Below are 27,661 nucleotides of genomic sequence, written 5' to 3' on the forward strand. Positions count from 1 at the left end.
CAACATTCTGGAGCATGAAGAGCCACATTCCCCTGAATGGCATTAAGGCAAATGAGCAAGAGTGCTCCTTCAAAAATGGGCAACGGATTCACAATGATCTCTTGCTACTACTGCGCCTTTCGGGATTTGCTTGCTCCCCTTTTCAGTTGAGTACAACCTGTCTTCCTACATTCATAAAGACATGTATATTCGTTGTGAACTTAAGTGAAAAGATTTCCTGTGACAGCAGGAAAGTTGTTTAATGCCATGTAGCATTCCACGAGGACTGATAGTATCCATCTGTGAATTTTACAATTTTATATTCCGGAACTTTTACATTGAAGGGTGGGTTCCCACAGGAGTGCCCAGATATTTCTTTGAGATTCCAAAAACAATGTGCTTGTGATATTTTTGTCCCTGTAGCCAGTGGCCAGAGCACCCAACATCTCTCTTACAGATTAAAATTATACACATTAGGAACTCATGTTGTAGTGTGTTCCTACATCCTGTTTCTCCATGCAAGTTCAGACCAGGCTTAAGATAATGAACGTTTTGCACCAAGTTAATGTACACTCTAAAAAGTGTACTCATGTTGCACAGTTGCATAAAGGCCCTCCAAAAAACAGTGAAAGGGATTTAGGCTTACAAGTGTTTTACAGCGTGTTTTTCATTAAATACATTTGATCACGTCTTGCTCATGCTTTGAAACAATGAATGAAAAATTACATAACGGGAGAAATGAACAATATAGTACCCCATCTACCCCAAACTTTCACCCTTCGTCATGTACCCTAGCGGTACTCTGAATGGCACCCCAACTAAGCTTAAATATGACATCTCCAACACCACAGTTCAACAGCCCTCCTTAAAGTGCCCGCCACTTTTTAAACCAATAACCCATATCAATGGTCCATCTAACCCTGGTCCATTATTTTAAGCTGTAAAAAGAGTATACAAATCTAATTTTAATGTATCACTTCATGGCGGATACTCCCACGTCTCAGTGCTGTAATTATAGCCTTAGAGACTGAGGGAGGCGTCATTATCGCAGGATGGGGAAGGGTCTTTATCCCAAGAGATAATGACCCCTCCCGAGGTCTTTAATACTATTAGCACATGGTGGAAGTAGCAATACGTGTTTTGGAGTTTTTGCCGTGAAGTAAAAAAAAAGGTGCATTAAGAGTGAGTAAAGTAAACAAACTGAGCTAGTACATTAAATGTGGTTTTATTTTGTAATATTTAAATAACATGGCTGTCTTCATAAGTTAAACATTTTAATTGCAACTTGGTTGAACTGGAAAAGGTTTCGCATGAGCATACTTTAGGTGCCATGTAAAAGTAAACAGTTTATCTATAAGAAAGTGAAAACATTCTCCAAACTTTTTTCTTTATCTTTCGTGTGTTCAACGGCAAGTTGCAGCAAAAAAAGGTGCTGCTAGAGAGGAAGTGTCTTGATAAAACAAAATCTTGCATTGTTGTTTCCCTGTCTTCTTCTGAAAACAGAATGTTCAGAATGCAGTCAATACCAGTAGTTATTGACTGCATGCTAAACATTCTGCTTGGCTAACAGGAGGTCAATAATTTCCATATGCTAATAAGTGTTATTACCCAATTTAATGGTAATGTCAAGTGGTCTTGTATAGCACATCTCTGAAATGTAAGGTTGTTGTGTGGCTTCTGTATGGTTTTGCCTAAACTAAACAGGGGGTGGTTATAAGAGAGAGGCAGGTACCAAACATTTGGCGTTGAGTGCGAACGTGTACCCACGTTCTGAGTGCTGGTATGGTTAGATGTGATTTGTGGCATAGACACTTTGGGATGTGTTCCAGATTTAGTCGGCTCTGCAATGATTTCTGAGGTGCCCCCCAAGGTTCATATAGTTGGGATGATGCCAGCAGGCATACTTCTGCCATGTGTGTTATAATCCTTTTGTATAGTTTAAAGGTGCTAGTAGATTGAAAGGTTTGGGAGGTGGTTTGGTGCTATTGGAATTATAGGGTTATACTGAGTGAGTAGATTTCAAGTTGTGTTGCTATCCATCTTAACGAGGTGTTGGTACTGTTCTGGTTCCATTTTATGATTGTGTGGTGCTGTCAGTGTATATTGTGTGATGGAGAGACTGACCCGATTGGGTTCCGATCTCCAATAAGCTCTTGATGTAACTGTTGTGCATTCCTGCATTACACATGTCAGTGCGGCTGTTCAGGAAGGGTCAGTCTCCATGTCATCATGGTTTGAGAGTGTGGTACCCTGACCAATCTATGTGTCCAGATTTGTGATGCCTGTTATGTTGTTAAAATCTGGGGGGGCATGGCTTGGGAGTTGAAAGACCATGCTGGTTCATCTGTGTGGTTCTAGCGGGTCTTACAGGGTGGCTAGAAATTGAAAGTTCTTCTTGGTTCCGTCTTTACAGGGTGTCATGCTAGTCTTGTCTGTTTTGGTCTAGTGAACAGTCAGGTTTTGAAAGATGATTTGAAGACCAGGTGATCGCCCTTTGTGTAGAGTCGCCGGGGCATTGAATCCCACACCTTTGTTGATAGGAAAGAGGAGGATCTTGAACATACTCAATTTAGCAAACTCTGAAAGATGAAGGTCCAAATTGACTCGCTATAACTCATATGTGTGACTTCAGGTTGCACACAGATGTCAGAGGTGAGCGCTTAATTAATCATAAATCACACAGCCATACATCCTTGGTTTGAAAAAAATGTGCCCACACTGCCCCTGAAATGCAATCCTTATATTGGCTCCTAAGTGGTGGATCATCTTTCCAACTTTGGGCTTAACTAAGCTACAGGGTGCACTGGGTTGAGGGCCCCAAATACTGATGGAAGCTAAACCATGCCCCAGAATCAGACGTCCACCTTGGACGGTAATATTCAAGCAATAAGGTTTAGGATGTAGGTGGGTTAGCTGCATGAAGAAAAACATTGCCCAATATTGAAGTTGCAGTAGAGGTGGGTGGGTGTTAGGTAAAAGTTCATGCACTGCTATTTTACCTCTCTATTTGTGGAACCCCAAATTTTAGCTTGTGTTACAGCCTCCTGTCCCGACTTTCTGCCAGTGTAGTACAGCCTTCAGCTGCGCTGCACTGGGCTTTCGCTCATCGTTCTGGGGAAACTGACTTGTCCTTCTGACAATCAGTACTGGGAAACATTGTTTCCCTTAGCCTTATGACTTTGTTGCCACTTTTGGCAACTGTATTTCAGTGTGCAAAGTACATTACAGTACCGCGCACTGGGGTCCTTGCGTTTTCAGGCCATAGACATCCCGTAAAGATTTTTTGGTAACTGAATAATGTGCTTAGGAGTAGACTGGTGGCAGCAGAAGCTTTTTAATGTATTTTTATGAACTTTTACTGAGCCATACCATGCTTACCGTGTGTGGCTCATGACAGTGGCTAGTGTCAGTCATGGCCATGCCACAAGGTCTTTTGTCTTCTCCCTTGGACATTTATTCTGTAGGCCTTCCCCTTGCTCTTTGTGACCCAGGGAGTCCTTACTTGGGCATGCATTCTCCCGTAAAAGCTGGTGCTTTTTGCGGGCTAATGCAAGTCACGTGTGTGGGTACCCAGGAAGTGGGCTGGGACTGTATGGCCCCAATCCACCCTACTGGTATCAGGATGTCTGGTGTGCATGAGAGCATAAGAGCTGCAGTGGTCCCTGATTGGACCACTGCTGGCGTGCATTATTGGGGCAGATCTCCTTTTTGGCCAACTGGGTGCAAGCACTCACTGGACTTTAAGATACGAGTAAGGGCTCTGAGTTCAGACCCGCAGATCACGCATAGGTCCGAATCGACCTCTCCACTGAGCCAAGAAACCTGACAAGCGAAGCAGATCCAAGGACTGTGCAGACCCGCAAAGCGAAGATTTGGCACCCTGAGCCCGATGTTGTCCCTGCAGAGCCTTGTTTTGCGCTCCACCTTCGAAGACCAGCAAAGGTGCTTTAACCCTTTTGAGTGGTTGTACCAATCATTCTCAATGCCTCCTTGCTGCCCTTTAAAGGAGCCTTCTCAGAAGTGTCCCTGGGCCCTCCAGTGGACTGACCAGCTTGTACCTTGGCACCCATGCTGGCGTGTTGCTACATCAAGTTTCGGGTCAAGCTTTGGAAGAAACCTAGTCCGCACTGCAAAGTCTCTTCTTGCCAAATTTCGTCATCCCTCCTGCTATCGGCCGTGAGAGAGAAGTGTGCATCAGTCCGCAAGATTTGGGTGCTTCTGCATCACTGTCGCGATAGTGGGGGTGGCTGCTGGCGACTTTCCTGCCTTTCTTCAAGTGTCCTGGGACCAGCTGCATCAGTGCTTTCTTTGTCCTGCATTCGTGACGAGAGATCCACCTCCAGAGGTAAATTGGACCTGCATCTGCACCCGCAGCGCCTGTGCACTTTGAAGCATAACCAAGGGGGGGATTTCGTAGTCCAGGTGACCTTCTTCAAACCTTCAAAAAAAGTTTGAGCCTGTAGTGGGCAAAGGGCAGTGAGTAATATGTAACGGTTTATTGAGAAGCCGCCCTCAACAGAGGGAGTTCCTTCCCTCCCCACTCAAGTGATTATTCAACAAACTGTTTAACAGATTCTTTTTTAGACCCATTTCCGTCACATATCATGCACCTTGGATTCCTCTACCCTGAGCTCACAATGAGCCAAGAACCAGGCCAGTGTACGGAAAATATATAGTTATTTATTTAAATTAAAAGTAATAGAAATTAGCATGAAAATGTCCAAAACCCCACTTTATCCATGGCACAACACACCATAAATAAATCACAAAAGTGAGTTACAAAGAACACAGACACAATTCTTACTTTCTGCAAATTTCAATTCACACAATAATTACACTTTTAAATAACAAAGGCACTTATGTAATGTTGTGCGATTTTGATTTTCCTGCAGGATTTCAAAATTGGTAAAAATATATAGGGCAATTATAATTTCACCCACACAGGGTGATTTATCACTTTGTTTTTCAGACCCCTCCCTTGCTTTGGTCTGAGTTGGGAAGTCAGACAGAAAAATTGGAATGCTTTGGGGAATTTTGTATTTCAGACCCCCCTTACTGAAAGGCCTGTCTTGGGGAAGCTGGATAAAAAGGTTGGACTGATTTAAGAATAAAGACACCCCTCTTCCTTAAAGAAGTCAGTGTCAGCTGAACAACAAGGATTACCCAATTAAATGATAGGCTACAGTTTTCAGCGCACACTGGGAAGTGAGATTTGTTAACTTCGAATTTTAACAAAATACACCCGTATTGTTTTGCCAAATGGGAAATTAATTAAATGAATATTTTTGGGAAAATAGCCTAAGGATCTACACAGTTTTGCTCCCCTCCCCCCACTCATTCTAGAAGCTTTGCAGCATGCTATGGCACGTGATGCCAATGAAATGACTGCTCTGCAGGGAGTGTTGTCAATCGCCTGCAACCTTTGAAAAGAGTCGCACATTAATTAAAAAGTGTGAAATGCCGAAAGGGTACTTACCAGCAGCATGCAGAGGGGCCCAGGCCGGGGGCAACCGGAGGCCTGCAGCTGGCAAGGTGGGTGCAGCCATGGACATCCTCACTAGGGCAGTGTGCTGGGGGGCATGGTAAACTCTCACTCGTTGTTGTGCGTGACAGAGTGGCTCTCAGGCTCTCTGACAGTGAATGGCTTAGGTGGGCTGCGTGATGGTGCGTGGGCACGCACTGTAGCACTGGGCAGGGCCTGGGTGGATCATTTGCTACATTATAGAAAATGTACCCTGCCTGGCGCCTGGCTGCCTGTGTTGGCTACAGATAGTTTGGGCCTGGGCTGGGTGGTGGGCCCGGGGAAATCGAAACTGTCTACAGCACAGTTTCACGTCCATTTTGCCAAATGGACGGGATCTTCATCCCAGACATGCAGGGAAGGGCAAGGCTGCCTAAAGCAGGGTCATGGGCTCACGGCACACAAACACAACATCGGACAGGGTGAGTGCGGCCGTGCACCCAGTTTTATGGTTTAAAGAAAAAAATGAATGCATTGAAATTCATGGCCGACCGACGCTGCTCCGAGTGGAGCGTCCGCGAGCCCAGCTGGAGCCAACCGAGGGTGGGGGGGTAGCACCGGGCACCAGGATGGAGCCAGAGGCGATAAGAGCTCTTGTCTCAGCCACTATTACACACCATCAAGAACACTTTAACCCAGCAACACTGCCCTCGTAACAGTGACAAACTTCAATTGGAAATGCCAGACAGTATCCCCATTCTGAATCCTCTCAACCTCACTCTATGAATTAGATGCCCAAACTTCTGTAAAAAGAGGAAAACTACTGTACCTCCTTAAAATCCCAGAAAATCTCTTATTCCGAGAGCATCACAACATCCTTAGCTGACAGGCGCTCACTCTCGCTAGCATATATCAGCCAGAACCTCCACTGCACACAATTCCATGAACAAGCAACGATTCCACACACAACTCTTAAGGAAAGGACTATGGAAGATCAGTCTCTGTCAGGTGGTTGGCTCGCCACCTCTACATAGAATTGGACAGGCTCATAAGTGTGCAGTGGGCCAGCACACAAGGTGCCAGCCAGGAAATATAGGACATCAGACTCATTCAGGTCAATCTGCCCCATTTCCCTTTTAAAAAAACCAAACCAGAAAAGAAAGAAAGAAAAATCACTAACGGAGACAACAATAAGAACTTAAACTGCAGCAGGGTAACAGCCCTGAACCAAAGGATCCCTTTCACCTTCCATTCCCTCTCCAACAACAGCTCATCTTCATCTCTTTCCCCCTTACGCTACCCACACAACCAACAATTGCACTTTTTAGAAATTGCCTACAAACTCTACACACTAGAATGTGGTTTTGCTGAATATGCAGTATTTTTATCCCATGTTTTATATATTTATTTGCTGCCAAAAATATGTGGGGCGACCCCCTGGCTCCCTTCCAAAGACCCCGCCCAACTACCCATGCCATATTGCCTCATCCAAACATCAAACTGAATTTGTGCCCCAAACATTCGGTAAACAAATTGCAGTAAAAGAAATCTGTGGTGAAAATTCCTCCGCAAAAAGAATGGATACCTAACGGAGCAACCCGACTTCTACTTTTTTGCACCATCACACCCCACACAAGTGGCTGCTTAAGTCCAGCTAGCCCTGAATCCAATCGGATTAACCTTGATCTTTCCCTCCTGGGTGAAACACACACTCAAGCTGGTCCAGGCCAGTAACCACCTACAATCACACCAGAACCCAAGATTATGGTACAGCAAAGGATTCTCATCTGCCCCTCCCTCTATTGCATTAGCAACCCTCCCGCTTCCCTTACAGGGCTGTGCACAGTGATGCCAAAATAATTGAACAAGTCCGCTGTACAAGACCCCTTGACATTACATTTAATTACCCCCCAGAATAAGGACCCTGCCAATATTGCCATATTTTGGGTAATGGGAAAAAAATATATTTGCAGAGCAGCCACGTTTTAGTCACCTTTCTTGCAACGGTATCAGGTAATAATGTCCCCATTCATAATGTCGCCGAGAAAAGCCATTGGCACCATTATAGATGGTGACATTATGGGCCTGATTCACAGAAGCATTTTATAATGGCCAAATCCCATAGGAACAAGCTCTGTGAATCAGGCCCTGTGTATGGGGACGGGTTGCGGGGATGTCCCCTGCTCCTCTTGTTAGAAAAAAAAATGTGCGTGTTGCAGGGGTTTGTTTGTTTGCTTATTTGTTTATATTGAGCCCCAGACCCAAGGGTATCAGGGTGCAGAGGTTACATGAAGGCTCAAAGCTTAGGTTACAACAATAGGTTACACGAGGAAGAAGGCTAGGTCAAAACATAGGCAATAAGTAGCAGTGGCAGGTAATCACATATAGAACCTAATGGTACACACAGAAACACTATACAAGTATCTAGTAGCAAGAACTTTAAAGCTATTTACAATGTGGTAGGGAGGACAGGCCATAATGGTCAGTTGTCTTGAGCCAGCTGATGCAATTTTGTCTAATGTTCAGGTATGATTGAACTGCGCGAAGGGCTGGCGACAGGGAATTCCACAGTTGAGCAGCTTTGACAGAGAAGCTGCTCCCCCCGCATGTTCAATATAATAATGTCTCCGCCAAAAACAGTGACATTTTTGTCAGGAGACATTTTTGCATGGAACCGATTGCAACCTACTTTTTCTACTTGTTCACAAGAAAGTGTTGTCAGTTTATCCCAGACCTCTACGAAGCACTCTGGTAAATAGTTTAAAAACTCTTCATAGATTAACGTGAAGGACAATTGTTTCTTAGACTGGGAAGCCTCTCTAAACTTTTTCCAACAAATTATATTTTTGGCATCTACAAATATTGGTGATACCACACACAAGTGCGCTTATATTTGTTGTTTTCTTCCACCCCTTTATTTATTTGTCCTCCAAATGCCTCCCTTTGATGAATTTGGTTTATTAAGTGCCATGGTCTGTAGTTATTGTCCCACAGGAGCCATTTTGTCTATGTCGACACTCACCCCATGTATCTTTGTGCAGCCTCCAGGACCCACGTTTGAATGAAAGTAATGATGATGACTCAGATGTCTGCTTTCGAGATTGACACATGGACTGCCATTAAATTGGGCAACAATACAATTATTACAGTGTGAGCAATCCTTAAAGAAACAACAGCAATGATGCTGTTCCTAACTAATTTAATAAGTAAAGTATGAATGCCAGCATGCTCCTGGGAACTGCTCAGCGTAGTCCTGGTTTTTTCTTTGCATTTGGTAACTTGTCGTCCTGAATTTATAATGGGAAGAGCACACCTACAAGCCCCAGAATGCAAAGATCAAAAGAAAACTGGATGAGCATCTCTGACCTGTTGCCATGCATTATAAACAGCTTATTACACTCCTCAGAAGGATTGGCAGAGTCTGCTCCAGGGCACACATGGCTTTGTTTTAGAAACTGAATTGTCCATTTTTTAAAGTATTTCTTTTTGACATAATGTGGGCTTTTGCGTAGCTTTAATATTTTCTTAGGAAGGAATACTTAGGGGAGAATGCATTTGTCAGCTCTGACCTTTTTGATGCCGGAGCTTGTATCAGTGATGGAATCTCTCTCACCTGTGATCATGTGTATGCCAGCATTATAGATTGATTGATTTCAAGTCGTTTCCTGATCTTAGTGGAGACCTTGATCATCCCTGGGGAGGCTTTGTGAAGCAATATGTTTTCATCTACAATATTTAAAAGCGTGCAAACAATACCAAAAGGTGTCTGGGTGATTTGACAGATTCCAAGGAAATATCACAAATAGAACCATGCTTACAAAATAAAAAGACAGGACATGTAATGACACTGTAACTAAAAAATAAATAAACTGAAATGTTCATCCAAATAAAAAGGATGCAAACACAAACGTTGACAGGTTGAAATCCAATTGAATAGGCCAGTTTTGAGGGCTTTCTAAAAGCCCATGAGTGAAGAGAGAATCCAAATGTGTGCGGGGAAGGAATTCTAAACAAACGGAGAAGAAGAAGGCGCAATTTGAAGGCTCTACATTATTTGATTGTTTTTCAGTATGGAGAGTTGCAGGCAATCTCTGCTGTGCAGGGAGAAAGAGCCACTGGAGCAAGACAACCTACCAGCAACAATGGATGATTGCTTCAGGACAAGGATCCTTGAAGGTGCGGCAGCACACCTCCCACCAGCCCTACAGCAGACTTCAGGATGCCTTTAAGTGCGGAGAGAGGGGGTGGAGACAATCCAGGAAGAATTGCCTGCCTGATATCTATTCTAGATAAAACTAGATAAAACTAGAACCTAGGCGACAGAGCTAGAATTAGAGGGTCTGATGTGTTTGTGAAGGGAGAGGTGTAAACATCTTTGCAACATTTTGCAATATAAGGGTTGAAAGTAAGTGCAAAATCTAAGTTCAAACCAAGGTGACATGCATCTCAAGCCAACTCAACAGAAAGAGAAGACAGCAAGGAAGTAAATAACACCAGTTCACCTTTTGTGGGGTCAAGTTTGAGGTAAAAGGTGAAACATTCTTCTATGGAGCTGGGAGAGCACCTAAAATGGTGAATATCCCTTTAGGATTAAATTGAGTGTTGTTGACCGTTAAAGGTACAGCTGCCAAGCAACAGATCACCATGTGGCTCCATGCGAATAATAAATAACAAGTGTTAAAGGATTGACTACCTTGGAACCCCACATGGCAAGGGAAGTGCGCCCCGTCTGGTGGTCCACAATGTAGTGTACTGGAAGCAACCATCAAAAAGAAAGAATACCACCTGAAGAAGTCCCCAAAACCCATGTGGTTGGGAAGGTTGTGACGCGCGACCCATGGTCGATCGTGTCTAATACCACTGAGGGACCCAGAAGCATGCACAAAAAGGCCCACTCAGCATTCATGCGCACGTGGTGTTATTATCCAGCAATCTGAGGAAAAATCAGGATTGATAAGAACAAAGCATATGCTGCGTAGTAAGGTGGTGTGAAGTGTGTGTTGCTAAATGCATTTCAAGGCACTTGCTTTGAATACATAGATCAGGGAGGAACACAGCACGGCTGGATGCCTATTATGCCCCCTTTTAAGTAAAAGGATGACACATGACCAACAACTAAAGGACAATGACATATTGAACACTGGGAACATAAAAAGGCAGAATGACAGTGTAGATCAATTTTGGTAAAGCTGCAGGAATGAGATCTGCACTCTCTGATGTGGCCTTCAAAGAACTGAGAAGAGAGCATCATGACCTGAGAGTGGGTGACACTGTCACAAAACAGAAGCTCTTATAATCTGCAGCTGTCCAGAAGGGGAGAATGGTTAGCAAGGTCTGTAGCTATTTCAGTGTGCAAAGCTACACAGTTGTTTGAGAAAACATATCAGTTTCATTGTCTAAAGTGAGCACGAGAGCTAAGGGGCAGGAGTAAAATTTAGATTGTAAGTAACAACAGAAAAGGGATATTTGAAGTGGTTCGAGGCTTTGTAAATTGGCATGGTTAACTAATCTAAAGTTTTCTCATACTGATTTCTAGATCTGGCGGGATCCGAATGATAATCAGAATGTAATGAAGTGAGACAGGTTTCCCAATTAGTCAAATATTATGTTTCCCTTATCTAAGAGTAATGGAAAACCAGAGTGATGAGGGTCTAATTCTGAACCAGAAAACCAAGATTATCAACAGTGGTCAAGGCAACTCCTTGAAAATGATTTGCTTAACTGTCTACATCTTGAAATGCTAAAGGTCCCTGAAGGAGCCAGCAAAGATAAACTTTGAGGCTACTTATCGTTTGGTATATATCTCTGAAGTAACATTTACACCTAACAGGTACAACAGGCTTAGTATGTTATAAAGAATTGGTAATTGACCAAATGAAAGGAATGAGAAAATAGACCAGCTGACTCTTAAAGTCCCCAATAAGACAATAGTCAATGGCTGAATGGGTCATAACTTCAATTAGTGACCGAGAGATAGAAGTGTGGAAATCCAGAGGTAAACACTCTAATGGAATGCCTGCTCGTGCATCCACATGACAGTCCAGTCAGGTGACAGCGTTCTCCCAGAACCTGCTGATCATTAACTAAAGTACAAGCGTTTTGGGAAAAGATCCATAGGCTACTAAGCCACCAAACTCTGCCTCTTCCTCCCGCTCTTCCACCACACCAAACCTGATCACCTGAAGTTCAGAAGAGCCTTGAAGCCCCTCCCGTGGCACTTATCTTAAGTATATAGGCATACAGATTTCTCTTTAAAAACTAATGCAACTTACCATACAGTGAATTTTGCTGTCCGCACTTGGAAGCAGTCATCTTGCAGCATGAGTACGACAAAAAACACTCACTCATTAAAGACATATTTATGTACATAGGTATATCTCTTTATGTTGTTATGAATTAAATTTTGGAACATAACATTCACACTCATTTTATTTGTATAAAGCTATGTGTTTTACATTTGACTTCTTTATTTCACCACTTTCTGTGTGAACGTGTGTCCCACGTCATTGCTTTGCCTTTGGTGGTTTTCTTGTGGGGGCAGCACTAAGAAGTGTTCAAATAGATTCTTTCAGCTTTAGGCTCCTCACCGCCTTTCATGTTCTGCTTCTCTCTCAATAAGGCTGTCTGGCTTTCATTAAATTGATAATTCCTGTTGACTTTGTCCAACCAGTAGAAGTTTGACTGTGTCAACATCTTCTAAGAATAATGCATATAACCGTCAGCAGAAATAAATCCATATTGCGATAAGAATTTACATTAATCTTATCATTTTATAGTTACGTTTTCGTAAAATGCCCTCAGAGTAAAAAAGAAATATGCAAGTGTCAAACAGGAGACATTGAACCAGAGAGAGGAGGAAGAGCCCTGTTTTCACTTCAGTTTGGAACCTTTGTTGATCCAAATCCAAGTCCAAATCTTCCTACTCCAAATCTTCCTAATAAACCTCTGAGGTCACCATCCACACAATCTATAATTCTTAATGAAGTGTCGGGATCAGCTCATGTGGCCGGTCTGTAGATTTCCTGCAGAGGCACTGAAAATGCACGCGCCCATGATGCCGCTTTGCCTCTGGTCGAGTGCCCTTGCACTTTCACTGGGTGAGACCTCCCATGGCCAATGTAATGCCAGTTCCAATCCAGCTGCAATTTGTAGGGACCACATCCTTCCACTCTGCCCTTAAGGATATGAACATAATCAAGAGACTGTCTTATTTCCTGAACAATTCTGTCCCCCTTCAGATATTCCAGTACTGCTCCTCCTCAGCAGAAGAATTTTGATAACATTTTATTAATACAATATTCTGGGACGTATGGAATTTCATCAGCACTTTTGGTAGAAAGTCCGGGTCACATTGGAAAATAGGAGCATTGGATTGCACATTAAGGAAGGGAGGAGCACAAATCAGATCTCCTGTCTCCTCAGTCTCCAGGCAGATATAATTGCATAAAGAAAGGTAGTCTTCAGTGTCAGAAAATGTAATATCAGTCAATTGGTTGCAAAGGGGATACATCAGAGTTGTTAACATCAATGGGAGATCTGAGGTTTGGTACACACATGACCCACAGGTTTCTCCATGGAAAAATGCCTGAGCAATTTCCCCACCTGCTGATTCCCTTCTCCCTTTACCACACAGTTCTCCAGAAAAGCTCTGCCTGCCGTCCATCCCAGAGGAAAGGAAGGATAGAGTGGATAGTGCTCCATTGCTGAGACCTAATTTCTCCCATGCCATGCAATGAAAGTAGCCCAATGTCTATTATAAGTTTGTTGGGTAACTGGACACATGTTCTTGAAGGGACACTTCAACCTGTTCTTAAATACCCAGATTGCTCAGACCCTCCTTTCAATCTCAAGACCACCCAGCAAACCCCCTCGGCTCAGACCCCATTGATTCCTCAATGGGGAGGCCAGGACAGAATCAGCCAAACTGGTACTCTTGCTAGTTCCAAGATCACAGGGAACTTACCCCTCCTGGGCCAGTAAGTGACTACTAGAATGACCTCTGCCTCGTTGATCCTGAGGTTCCTGAAGACCCAAGGAGTTAGGGGACCTGGAGGAATGGAATAAAGGAGACCCCATGGCCAATGCACCACCATGGCATGCTCTCCTCAGGTTCAGTGTGCCTGAGACCTGCAGCAGCATTTCTACAGGCGAGTTGTATCCTGGAATGAAAACATATCTATAACTGGAACTCCGAACCTGCCACAGAAGCTCATAAAAATGCTTTGCAGAAAAGATAGCAAGGAAACACTCTGCTGGAGTGATCCTGTTGTCCACCCCCTGATGTGAACTGCTTTCAGGAGCACTAGGTGGGCAGATTTTCTTGCCCAGGTTTTTAAGTTGCCTGGATCTCACCCCCACTGATGATTGTATAGGCATCTTCCGTGCAGTTGGCCATTGTAATCAACACTGCTTGATTGAGCACTGCAGACGGGAAGGCCCACAGAGCCCTGCCAGTGGCTGACAACTCTGTCCAATTCAGGAACCGACTCTTCTTGCCCTGTGCCCACCTTCCCTGATGTTCTTGGAGCTGACAAGTCAAACCCCTCCTTATGCCAGTCGTATCTGTTATAATTGTGATCCTGGAGTGGGGGGTTCAGGTTCACACCTTTGAAAAGTTTGGTGCTCCATATTGATGATTGAATCTCAGCTTTAATGACTGAGAGGCCGGAATCTAGGCTTTGTGAATGTGGGTGACCAAAGGTCTGAAATGTAGTCTTACTCTTAGCCAAAGCACCAGAAACACACATCAGGCAATCTGTCATCAAACCCAGAGCACTGCTTGTGCTAAGCTGAATCCCTCCTATGCACTGCCTTTAGTGCTTCTTGAGTCAATAAGACCTATCCTCTTGAAGAAAGAACTTCCCCCTCTCTTGTTGAGAACTGGGCACGATGAAAGTCAATTCCTGAGCTGGTTCCAGATGAGATTTGTCCCAATTCACCAGAAACCATGACTCCATCTGCAATTAACATGTCCTCAGCATCTGGCTCAGAGTGACTGCCCTGGATGCTGTCCTGATCAATAGGTCCTCCAGGTAGGTTAACAGTTGGATACCATCCAGATGAAGTTCTGTCACCAAAGGATCCAGGAGTTTGGTGAAGAATATGGGCATTGTCCATAGCCAAGAGGGGCGAACCCTCAACTAGAAAGGGCCCCGCCCCACAGCAAACCTCAGGAATATATGATGAGAGGGACTGATTGATACAAACCCATCCAAACTGGCCTGTAGACAAAGGGGAAGATCTTCTGCAAGATTTTCATCTTGAAGGTGGTCCTGATGATATACGGATTCAGCCCTTTCATGTCCAGCAAAAGCCTGAACATCTTCTCGTCCTTGGGTACCAGGAGTTTGATTGAATAAAAGCCCTGTCTCTTCTTCTCCTTAGTAACTCTCACTATTGCTTCCTTGCCCTAAAACTTCTGAATTCCTAGTCACAAGGGTCCTTTAGATCTGGGGTCACCAAAGAGCCCAACGGTACTGGAGGCATTGAGAATTCCAACTGGTAGTCCAACCTCACTGTCCTTAGGACCCTGAAGTATGTTACTACCAACCTTGTAGAACTGACACAGCCTGTCGTCTACATGTCCACAGTGATTGTCAGGACTTCTGCCTCTGTGGGACCTTGCATGACCTCAGTTAAAACACAGCCTATCCCTTGAGCACTATCCACATTTAAACTTTGCTTGAGTGTGGGCCTTAGGTTCTCTCCAAGAACCAAAAGCCCTGGAACTGGACAAATGATGAAATTCCTTCCTAAGCCTGTGAGTGTGTTTGTCTGAGTAATGCATTTAAAAAATGTAATATCTTTGACTCAAATATGGAGTCTATGTGAAATGCATTCTGTGTGCCACAGTGGACATTTGCTTCCAATTCTCAGTGAAAGCTTAATTTCTGAATATCGTCTGCATTTTCTGAAACACTGGAAAAATATCTTGTTGGTGCCCAGGCCAGACAAGGTTTGTTTTGAATTCTGCAGAAGCTGAAAGGCGTTCTTTTGGCTCCCATGAGAAACAGACAGCATTCCAATGAGTACATCGGCTGGGTCTTTATGAGATGCTATCAGCAGGTGTCCTTTCTGGAGAAGTACTAGTCTGTAGTTGTGTAAGTTAGATTGGGGGGCATCAGACGAGTCTGGCAAAGAGAGACACATAGCTTCAGCTGAACTGTGAGACAGTGGACTCATTGAATCCGGTTCCAGCCCTGCTGTGCTGTCTCTGTGCGCCGAGCCTGGTTTGAGAAGCTGTCCAGTGAAGTTCTTGTCAGGGATGAAGTGGTGCAAACCTATGCCAATGGTGATATAACCTTGTTTTCTAATTCTGCATTTTATTTTGTAATGTTTATTTGAGTTAATGAACGGCCATGCAATTGCCAGTTTTATAATCACTGAGAGTGAGTGAATTCTTGCGTTCCAAAAGTACATTGCCTTCCTATTCCGTGTGTTTGGGGAAAATAATAAGATATACACACATCCGTGCACTGATACATGGGAGACCAAAACAGTCTGCCATCGGCATCTTATGTTCTTTGCCTTGTAATGCATCCCCAAAGAGCTTTATTCCATTGGCTAGAAGTTGCAGAGCAATGGACTCTCATGACCCATCCTGTGGCAATCTCGAATATGTAGATACCTCCTTGCTCGATGGAGGCCCCCACGGACATTGTTGGAACCCTGACCTCATCATAAGAACGATTGGAATGCATTTCTACTTGCGTCTCCATTTCCCCAAGGATTAGGGCAAAGTCCCTTCCTTCAGGCGCTTTGTTGGGTCTCCTTATTTTTTTTAAATTTTTATTTATTATGCTTGACATTACAATAAGAAAGCGAACAGCTTACAGATAATTAAGAAATATGTGACCGGCATATACAGGATAACGACAGTTCGTACAGGGGAGTAGCAAGACAAACATTGGTACAACAATCAGAATAAACATAATACTGTGACAGCTAAGAAAAAAAGAGTTAAACAGTCATTAGGACTATGAAAGGGTGATCATCAGCATCATCATCACTGGCAATCGACAAGGAGGAGATATAGGAGCAGAATGGAGTCCAAATGTTTCTGGGTCTAGACACTAGTGGTTGCTGTCCTATCCAGGCCTCCTCTGTATCCGAGGCCCAGGTGATGGCCCTGAGGCTTTGGGCTTGTGTGGGGGGACCGGGGCGGAGCCAGAGTAGAAGGATACACCGGACTCTAACAGCATACATAGCCCAGCTAGTTTCGAGAGTCACGCCCCACTTGCGGGAATTCATGGAAGAGACATATCAGTGGGGATGGGACCATAGTGTGACTTAGGATTTCAGACGTAGAGGAGCATACTTCCTCCCAGAACTGGGAGAGGCGTGGACAGGACCACATTATATGTGAGTAATTTGCGTCATCTGAACAGCACCTTGGACATCTGGGCGTGTAATCCTTGGACATATGATGTAGTCTAATCGGGGTGTAGTGAAATCTATGAAGTATTTGAAATTGGATTAGTTTGAATCGGGAGCTGAATGAAACCTCATGTATACGGGCACACATGCGGCTCCAACGTTGGTCAGTTATTTCAATATCTAGATTCTCGCTCCAGGTGTTCCTTTTAGCAAAAGGGAGGATGGCCTTGGATTGTAATACGGTGTGCAGTCTGGAGATCTTCCGTCTAAATGATGAGATATTCAGGATTTCAGCCAATATCGGATCATCTATGGGGATTGTGGGAAAGTTTGGGCATCTGTTCTTAAAGGAGCGACGGAGACCCACATATTGTAGCCAGTGGGAGGGCTTCCCCCTTAGGAGGAGTGGCAAGTCTGACCATTCGAGGAAATTTGCCATGGTCGAAGACATCTCGGGCAGTCTCGAAACCTGCATTAGCCGATAGACTTGTTGTTGCAGGGGAAATACGGGGGATTCCGGGATGAAGTTCCAGAGGGGGAAGTCGCTGTGAAACGGGTGCATGGTGTTAGTCTGTCTCCACAGCTTAGTTAAGGCTAGAGTCGTGGAGCCTACCTGGTCAAGAGGTTCGAATTTGACATGCTGGGAGGGGAGGGCTAAAGAGCGGATATTACGACTCTCCACAGCAAGGCGTTTAAGTCCAGCGTGTCATGGGGGGTCTGCAGATATAAACCAGTGCGAAGCAAAATGTGCCTGTGCAACTATCCAATACCTTTACAAAATTAGGTGCACCAAAGCCGCCCCCCCAACATTGGGGCGGTTAGTGTATCCAGTTTTAGGCGGACCGCACCGGAGTGCCACAGAAAGGTGTTGACGATAAAGGTCAGTGTCTGAAAAAAATCACGTCCTGGCGACAGGGTAACATTCAGGAACCTGTAAAGTAGTTGGGGCAACACAACCATTTTGAAGATACCGATCTTACTGGCCAGGGTGATTGGTAATTTAGCCCAGCCTGCACACTTTCGGTCAAGGGAGGCAAGGTAGTTTCCAAAGTTGTCCAAGGTAGGTGATCTCGGTCTGTGACCAAGTGAAGCCCAACAGGTCTGGGGGGGAAGTGGTGACTTCAGTTAAGGGAAACATTATAGACTTAGAGCAGTTTACCCAGAGACACGATATTGTGCCAAAGAGAATTACATCCTCCAGAATAGGGGCAAGGTTTTGTGCAGGAGAGCGAATGAAGAGGAGGGCAACGTCAGCATACAGGGAGATGATCTCAGGGGGGGCGGATAGTCTCAGGCCTCTGTGTGCATGTATTTGTTGTATCCTGTCTGCCAAGGGCTCAATGGCTATAGCAAATATTAGGGGCGAGAAGGGGCAACCCTGCTTCGTACCTCTGGATATATGGAAGAGGGTTGAGCACCGGTCCTCAGTACGGACCTTGGCAACAGGAGATGAGTAGAGAAGTCTGACCCAGGATTGAAAATTGGGCCCAAAGTTACTCCTCTCAAGTACCTGCCAGAGGTAGTCCCAGGAGACGGAGTTCAATGCTTTCTGCATGTCGAGGGTAGTTTGTTGGGTCTCCTAAACCCATTTAGGACCATGTCTGATCTGTAAGAGCCAAAGTATTTGCTCTTAGTGTCAGAAAGAGATATTTGAAAAACCGAGGCACCATTTCTGTCCACCGAATCTGCTTTTTTGACCACCGTAGAGGATATCCCTACTAAACTAGCTAGGGTACAGTCCACTTCAACTGATTCTGGTAAACTCTTTTCTGCTTTCCGGGGATGCAATTGTGCTATGAATCTAGGTATCAGGTTATGCTAGGGGACTTTCCACGTAGCCAGAATCGTTTCCCTTATATCTGATATAAGAGACAAGCCTATTTTGGGGATATGTTTATATTGTTGTATGGTAGAGCCCATTAAAGGGCCTGGCTCCACAAACACCAAATAACTGGACAACCCGTGCAGTACCCTGATGCCCTCCTCTCTACCTAGATACTTTCACTTAGGATCTGGTTATGATGAGGATGATGAGGATGGGAGCGATGAAGAAGATGATGATGACAATGTAGTCCTCCTTTTCTTCCTCCTGGCCTTCTGCTCCTGCACAACTTGTGTTTATTTCCTGTCCATGCAAGGCCTCCGTTTATGCCTGTTAGCCATCTTATGCTTTTCTTGGCTCCTCTTCTTTTTGCGAGCCTATGATTCATAGTGGGAGTGTTCCTCCATGCATGCGCGCATCTTTTCCCTGGATTATTTTCCAAACATAGTGCTTTCTCGCTGTTGAGAGATGGCAGCCTTGCTCTGATGCCATGAGGCCTGCCCCCTCTTGTTCACTCTAATGCTTTGTACTGTTTTCGTCATGTGCACTACTTGTGGGACATGTCGCCTCATATGCCCCAGCACTTACCTGCTACAAACTCTCTGTCTTTGGCTCACCGCCCATGACCTCACCCATAGTTCCTTTTTTCCCTGGAACCATCAACAGCCAATTCTTCCTTATACATTGACCCCCCACCACTTGCACCACAAGATTGCCAAGAAAAAATCCACACCCTTGAGCCAAATCGCCCTGCAATCAGCAACAGTTTTCCCCCAAAGCCGAGAAGTAGGGTCATCAGGAAAAGAGGTAAAAACAGTGGCTCACCATGGTCGCTGTACGAAAGACAGGCCTTTTTGAACTATGGGATTGTGGGTAAGAGGGAGTTATTATGCCTCCAGGAGAGTGGAGGGGGCTGAACTAAAATAACTGTGAATGGGTTCCCCCAGGTAGGTACTTGGATGAGGAAGAGGGAGATGGAGATAATGCCTACCAGCCACAGAAACATTCTGTGCAGCTACTATGTCCCCTGCAGGCTGAGAATTCCCAATGCTGATCATGTTGCTTTATTTCTGGAACCTCACTGGAGCAGGTAAGTTGATTGCAATTTAGGAGCAGAAGACTCAATCTTCTCCTTCCATCGCAAAGCAGACCTGTTTAAAGTGAACCTGCTCCCGCTGTATTGGAAAGGACCTTTATGGACTTGTGCAGCTCTGTTGGCCTCAACCTACCTCACAGACAACACAAACCTATGAGGCTCCTTTGTTGAGAGACCACTGATGTGCTCATGAAACCAAATTGGGTTCCTCATGCCTCTTTCTGGAATGGGCTACAACATGCAGGTGCAATTTAAAACCAGGATAATGTAACTGTGACAGAGTTCAATATCCTGATTTTGTATGAACATTAAATAAGAAGTGTGAATGCATATTCATCATATGCAAAATTTATATTTCCCCCTTCCCTCTCCCTGGCACTTCCCCTCCTCCCTTCCCCCTTCACTTTACATGATCTGAATGACACAAGGTCTAGTAAGATCGTTTATCTTGTCATCCCTCTGTGTTCCCTCCCTTGTCTTGTCGCGCCTAGAAACACTTGTGTACAGGCGTGTTATAAATGACATATATATTCTCAGATGAGCCTTTTTAATCCGTATATTATAGATCCCATATAGCAGATTATGTGCAAAAGTAATTTATACAATTTGAAATGGTTACTCCTAGTGATCCTTGTGCCTCCAATTAATCATCCTTGATTAAGCACGCTAGATGCAAAGTGATACACAGGAATATCATTCACGTAAATATCTAACATAATATTGTGATTTGGTTCCAAATAATTATTTTTTGTATCCTCAATTATTTTGTTCATATGCCTATTTGTTCCTAGTACCGTGTCAACACGTGTTGTAACCAGTGGTCTATGTCAAGGCGATTATATTCAATCAATCAATGAGTTAGTCAAATTACACATCTAGTGACAATGTCAGCCAATCTGTAGCTGCCTCAATACATTCTCCTTGAGTGCATATGTTCAGTCAAAATTCTGTTTAATACCTTATTCAATAACACAAGGTGGGCGGCTATCCAATTTATAATTCCTTTGGTAATCATTTGAAATTATATAAATTACTTTTGCACATAAACTGCTAGATGGGATTTATAATAAACAGATTAAAAGACACAATGGAGAACATCATTTTTGCATATGATGAATATGTCTTTTCACACTTCTCATTTGATGTTCATGTGAAATCGGGATATTGATTCTGCGTAAGTGCTCTGCCACATAGTTACATAATCTTGCAACATTCTTTTCAGGGTGCCTTATGTTTAAGTGGCAGCTATTCACGCTTAATCTAATAGGAGATATTGCAAGTCCTATATCTGCAAATTAAAACCAAGTCGGAATTCAGAGGCGTTGTTAGGGGGGTGGGGATTTAGGTGGCTATAGCCCCGGGTGTTTTAGATGAAGCCCCTGATAGAATCTCAGGGGCTAAAGCCAAAAGGCTGCCTAGCTCCCGACAGTCCCGATATTAGTGTAGCCCCGGATCTTTTCCAGACCTAGCAAGACCCCTGAGTCAGATAATGTGCTTTCACACCCAACGCCAAAGTTATTTCCTTAAGAGCAGGTGCAAAGTGCATTTTGTCATCAAACAGTAGTTGGGCCAGAATGACCTTCAGTGAGATCATGCAATACCTCACTGCCTTCTGTACAACAAACCCTGTTTCAGGCTTAATAACATTTGGCTTTTTATATAAAGCTTCTTGTCGATTTCCCTGGCTTCTAAGAACTGTAACAATAGCTGTTATGATTACCCAATAGTTTGTCATGCCATTCAAGTATTTGGATATCCTAAGGGTTGGACAGTAAGATCTGCATCTGTTTTCCATGTTCCAGTGAAAGGCGATGCTGCTTGACGCAAATAGAGTTTGGGAGAAATTAGAAGGTCTTTTTTTGGCGAAATGTGCTGAGATTCCCAAATTGACTTCCAATATGTGCGATTAGATATGAGCTTAAGCTACAATCGCTGGAATCCATGGTGGTATGGAAGACAATGGCTCTGTATCGAAAATGTGCACAAACGTCTTTAAGAAGACCATTTGCAATCCTGGATTTTAGCCTGTGGTTTTATGATAAACATCTAAATCTCTGGAAACTGAAAGTAGAGAAAATATTCAAGGGGAGAGATGTTGAGGTGTGTGAATTGATGGGTAATCCATCAAAGGTAAAAAAGAAGCTGCAGACATGGGAGTGAATAGATATTATACAGCGTTGTGAGAAGGATAAGCTGGGGCGTATGAGAATTGAAGATGGTAAAAGTCTCAATGTGCCCCCCCCCCGTTATTTTCAAACATTTCCCTCACCAAGATATAGAGATATGTTGCTTAGGTGTCGTTTAAATATCTTGGATACAAGAGAGGTGCAGTGGCTGCGGAAAATGCTGTGGGTGACAAACCTGCAATGTCGATTCTGCAAGGTTGTGGATTCAGTGGAATCTCCCATGCATTTGATAATGGCCTGTGAATCATTAAACCAAGTGAAAAATGTCTTTTTAGAGGGATATAAGACAGTGGGGGAAACCTTAAGTCCCATCGACTGGTGGAAATGAAATTGATGGGAGAGCAAACTGGTCTGGTAATTGCAGTAATGAAAATGTTGGAATTTGTATTAACTAGGGAATTGGGGAGGGAGGGAAGAGAGATTTTTAGAAAGTGATTGACTATTTAGTTGGATGACTGTGAAATTAAAAATAATGAATTGCTTTGGGAGAAGTTGGATGTGGGTTTTTATATGTTGGATTTGGGAAGGATATTTTGTTATATACATGTTTCTTTTTTTAATTTGACTGTCAAGAAATGATTGGAGGATTGAGTTAATGTTGAAGGTTTTTTTGTATTGTTAACAATGCTCTTGTTCTCATTACGACCTTGGCGCAAAGCGAAAAACGATGGCGGTAAACGATTACCGCCATCGTCTTCCGCTAGGGCCGATTACGACCCGTGACCGTAAACTACAATGTCATTAGCGGCATCGTAGCTAACGCTGCCGCTGACTGCGCCAAGGGCGCGCGCACGCAAACATCCACACCGTACTTAGCGCCATGGCGGAAAGGTACGCGAATGCCGACCCAAGCGGACATGCCCCTAACGCCATCACCCAGCCCGTTAAGTACCTTACCGCCATGGTGCTAATTACGCCACCGCGAACCAACCGTAAAGGGCCATGTAAAGTGAATGCAGCTGCCACAGGTGCACAGAAACAGCACAGGTGAAGGCAATACAGACTCAGGAAGTACAAAAAGAGCACACCCCACCCCTTCCCACACCCAGTCACACTCCACAATGATACCAATAGGACTAGCAATGTTGGGGCTGGAGGACCTGATAGCAATGCGAGTGCTACAACAGCAACTACAACAACAACAACAACAACAACAACAGGCTGCACAGAGGAGACGCAGGAGGAGAAGGAGGGCAAGGCAGGCCCAGCAAGCCCCACCAGCACAGCCAGTGCCACCACGCAGGCAGCCCCCAATCCCACGCATCAGACCCAGCCCATTCAACCTCACCGCTGAGCAGATCCACACCCTGTACAGACTGGACCGGGACACCATCACCACCATTGTGGACATGATACACAACGACATCGTCAGCATGATTGAAACACCCACTGCCACCCCCCCCTACTGAAGGTAGTGTCCGTGCTCCACTTCCTGGCCACAGGCACCTACCAGCACACAGTGGGGCACTTGCATGGCGTATCACAACCATTATTCTCGCGTACACTGATGCAAGTGCTCGATGCCCTCCTCAAGCACACAGATGACCACATCTCATTACCACGGTCTGCCCAGGAGATTGCCAACACCAAAGTGGGTTTCCATGCACTGGCCGGCATACCTGGTTGCATTGGTGCCATTGACTGCACCCATGTTGAATTGGTGGTCCCACATGCCATGGAGGTACCGTACCGCAACCGTAAACATTTCCACTCAATCAACGTGCAAATGGTCTGTGACTCCAACAGGATCATCACACATTGTTGTGCCAGATTCCCCGGATCAACCCATGATTCTATGGTCCTTCGGAACTCAACAATACCACGCTACATGGAGCGACATGCAGGCCCAAGATCCTACCTACTCGGTGAGTCTAATGTCATGAGCATGGAAATGCAAAGTGGGTGTTGAATGACGTACCAATGCATATTACATCTGGCAGATACAGGGGGGTGATGCATACGTCACATGGGTGCAACTAGCAGTAGCCATATCATTCCCTGTGGCAGCACTGACGTCAACAGAGTAGTGTACACATCATGCCTGACCTAATCATCCCAACATGTGAATGAAAGTACATCCCAAAAACGACACAACCATTTGCAAGTGCATTGTGCAAATTGTGACCGCATTGACCCTAAAGAAAAACACCAACATGCACGTCACCATGCACCAACTACTGAAAGGCCTGTCCCCCACAACTGCGCACAAAGGAGGCACATGACAGACAGGGACATCAATGCACCACTACAAGACCCACAAACTGTCCCCATTGACACCAGTAATGCTCACTGGGGTCATAATGAGCCAGACATCAATGTTGCTATCATGTGAGCTTCAAGCTCACAGGACACGTGCAAGGTCACATGAATGACGGCCTGAACGGACACAGTGGATGGCCACTCACAAGGCAATCGTCCCCCCATTGTGTTTTTGCATGCAAAACAGTACATGAGAGCCATGAACACATACTGGTTGCACAGTGTAAATCAATAACTCCAATTGGTGCACAGTAACAGTCAGAATCAAGGCATGGTTGTGCGTCATGTTCACATATCAATCTCGTTCCTGACACATCCTTTTCTCACATTTTACAGGTGATGCGGGCTATCCCCTGAAGAGGTGGCTCCTCACACCAGTGCGGAACCCATCGAACCAGCATGAGGAGGACTACAACCATGCCCATGCACGTACCCGTGTGGTGATAGAGCATGCTTTTGGCCTACTGAAGGCACGTTTCCGCTGCCTCAGCAGGTCTGGCGGGGCACTCCTGTACCGCCATGAGAAGGTTGCAAAGATCGTCATGGCATGTGTCATGCTACACAATATGTGCATCAGACGAAACGTGCCTCTGCCCCCTGACGCAGAACCACAACCACCTGATGATGGGGATGATGATGATGGGGATGGGGCAGCACCTCAGGGAGGCAGCGATGCACAGGAGGGCCATATAATGCGTCAGAATGTCATTGACCGATACTTCTAGCACACACAGCGAGTGTGTGACATATGGATGGCACTTGGGGCACTGTGTGTGTCTGGTATGTCAACACTGTGGACTGTAAAAGAATAAAGCACACATACGCAATGAGCAATGTCCACACTTTTCGTTTGTGAGAAAAGAAAAAGTGTATTGTTCTTCTGAATAGGTATAACAGAACCCCTCCCCCCTGAACACTCCAACACACCCAATTCCCCCCTCCCCCTCCCCCCTGAACACTCCAACACACCCAATTCCCCCCTCCCCCTCCCCCCTGAACACTCCAACACACCCAATTCCCCCCTCCCCCTCCCCCCTGAACACTCCAACACACCCAATTCCCCCCTCCCACTCCCCCCTGAACACTCCAACACACCCAATTCCCCCCTCCCCCTCCCCCTGAACACCCTGCAAACATGTGACAGTGCCCGTGGTGAAGTGTGTATAGTTTAGCACACTATTGACTGCCCCCTCTCCCGGAACCTGGGGCCCCCCTGCCTGTGCTCCTCAGGGTCCTGGATGACCTGCGGACGGGAGAGGCTTGTGCTGAACTTGCAGCTGAGGATGTACCGGGCTGCTCAGTACGGCATGTGTCCAGAATTGTCTGGATGAGCTGGCTCATCATCTGCCGCACTGCAGCAAGTTCGGTGCATATGTCCCTGCTGGCAGTTTGGATGGCAGCCCTGATGCCATCAGCACTCCTCTCCATGGCTGCACTGGCACTTCCACATTCTGCAACATGCTGCGTGAGGAGTGTGCCCAGTGCTTCCTGCCTGTTGGCAATCTGCTCCAGCGACAGCTGGAATTCTGGCCCAATGGAGGGTGCCAATGGGGGACCAATGGGACTACTCCCATCTTCCACAACTCCCACTGGGCTTGGAGTTGCTGGCCATGAATTAGCTGGCGATGGGCCCTGGGTGTCATCTCCATGATGGCTGATTGGGGATAGGTGTGGTGAGTGCAGTTGCGTGTTGTGGTCAAGTCCAGTGTCATCCTCCACATCACTGTCGGAGCAGGCAGCGATGGCTGCAGTCTCCCCAACAGTACTGCTCCCTGCTGACACATTGCCCTCAGTGGGCAACAGTGGGTGTTGTTGGGCTGCAGGCGCTGTCACGACCCCTTCCTCGGGGGACTTTGCTGCCCTGGCCTCTTCAGCCTGCCGTGGTTTCTGCCTGGGTCCAGCAGAGGTGGATGCATGGTTCCCTTCTCCCACTTTCCTGGCCTTCTTGGCTGGGGTGCTGGTGCTGTCGTCCCTGCCAGTGTCCGATTGCGAGCCTGTGGTGGAGCAGAGGAGGGTGACTGTTATTGATGGTTCAGCGGACATTGAGCAGGCGTTGTGAAGAGTGTAATGGATAGATGGTGGAGTTAGTAGCCCGTGACATACAGGTTGCCTCCCTTTAGGTTCGGTTTTGCATGCAGGTGTGTGTCTGCCTACTGTACAGTGTACATGCTGCATGTGCGCAGGGTGTGGCTCATCTGCTGATGTGTTGCGTCTGCCACATTGTGATTGTCACGTGCAAGTGTATCAGGGTGTCTTGCAAGGCTGGATATGAGGCACCTACCTGTGTCTCCAGATTTCGGGGCCCCTCTCTCCATCTCGCCGACACCTTCGATGCACTCAATGCCAATCAGAGAGGCACATGTCTCCTCCCATGGCTGCATCTTCAGTGGGGAGTCTGCTCCCCCGCCAGTTCCCAGGGCCAGGTTACGGTTGGCAGACATAATGCCCCGGACCCTGATCCGCAGGTCGTCCCATCTCTTGCGGCACTGTTTGGAGGTGCGTGGGGTGGTTCCAACAGCACTGACACGTTGTGCCACAAGTTCCCACACCTCCTTTTTGCGGCCTATGGCTGTCCGGGTCATCTCAGTGGAGAAGACAACATCGGCCTTCTCCTGGAGCGTGTCTGCAAGCATTTGCAGTTCCTCTCGACTGAAGCGCTCCTGCCGCTGCCTGTCACATGCCTTCTTGACAACTTTAGGCATGGTTGGCTGAGGAAATGGGTGGGTTATGGGAATGTCAGGGTTTGAGGGTTGGTTGTGGTGTGGTTGGGTAGGATGGCAATGGATTGTGTTTTTTAAGATGGCCGCTGTGCTGTTTCCCGTTCCACCGCGATTACGCTATTTCCGGTTCCGCCTAATTGCGGTCACCGCTAATTACGGTGACCGCTGACTACGTTCGGCGCAATGATGGGTGGCGGTAGGTCACCCTGCGCTGTTAACGAGGGCGGTAAGGGCTGTTTACGGCATGGCGTAGTTTACGTTACCGCCATGGCGTAATGCTTGTGCGCGATGGGTCGTAATATGGCGCTCTTATCGCCATCGGACCATGGCGTTAACGCTCATTACGCCATGGCGGTAATTTCGATCACTTACCGCCTGGGTCGTAATGAGGCCCATATGAAACCAATAAAACATTTTAAAATAAAAAAAAAATTAAAAATGTAATAGAGTTTATCAGGGTGGGCTGATGGAATGACCGTGATACAGATTTGATCCTGGGCTCCTTCGATGGGTATGATAAAATTCTTCATTGAATCCATCAGCTTTGCAAAATAGATGGTAGCAGATCATTTTGTTTCCAGTGTATTCCAATGTCAGAAAGACACAGCTAGCACACATTTAAGCATAATGGATCATAAGTAATGGGAAAAAAGTTCACATGTGTATCTCCTGTGGAGGTTAGATTTGCGATGTACTGGGTACTCTCTCCAGGTTCCCAAGTGATACCTCCTGCCTACAAGGGGATCCCTGACACCCAGGTGT

General features: G+C 45.6%; 1 protein-coding gene across 1 annotated transcript in view; it reads left to right on the plus strand.

The window, feature by feature from the left end:
- The window catches only part of DLEU7 (deleted in lymphocytic leukemia 7), a 42,057-nt gene that overhangs the window by 4,279 nt on the left and 10,117 nt on the right, over window positions 1-27,661 (plus strand). The gene's annotated exons all lie outside the window — the stretch shown is intronic.

The sequence above is a fragment of the Ambystoma mexicanum genome, chromosome 7q, assembly GCF_040938575.1.
Source record: "Ambystoma mexicanum isolate Mex_15411 chromosome 7q, UKY_AmexF1_1, whole genome shotgun sequence".
In the NCBI taxonomy this organism is placed as follows: Eukaryota; Metazoa; Chordata; class Amphibia; order Caudata; family Ambystomatidae; genus Ambystoma; species Ambystoma mexicanum.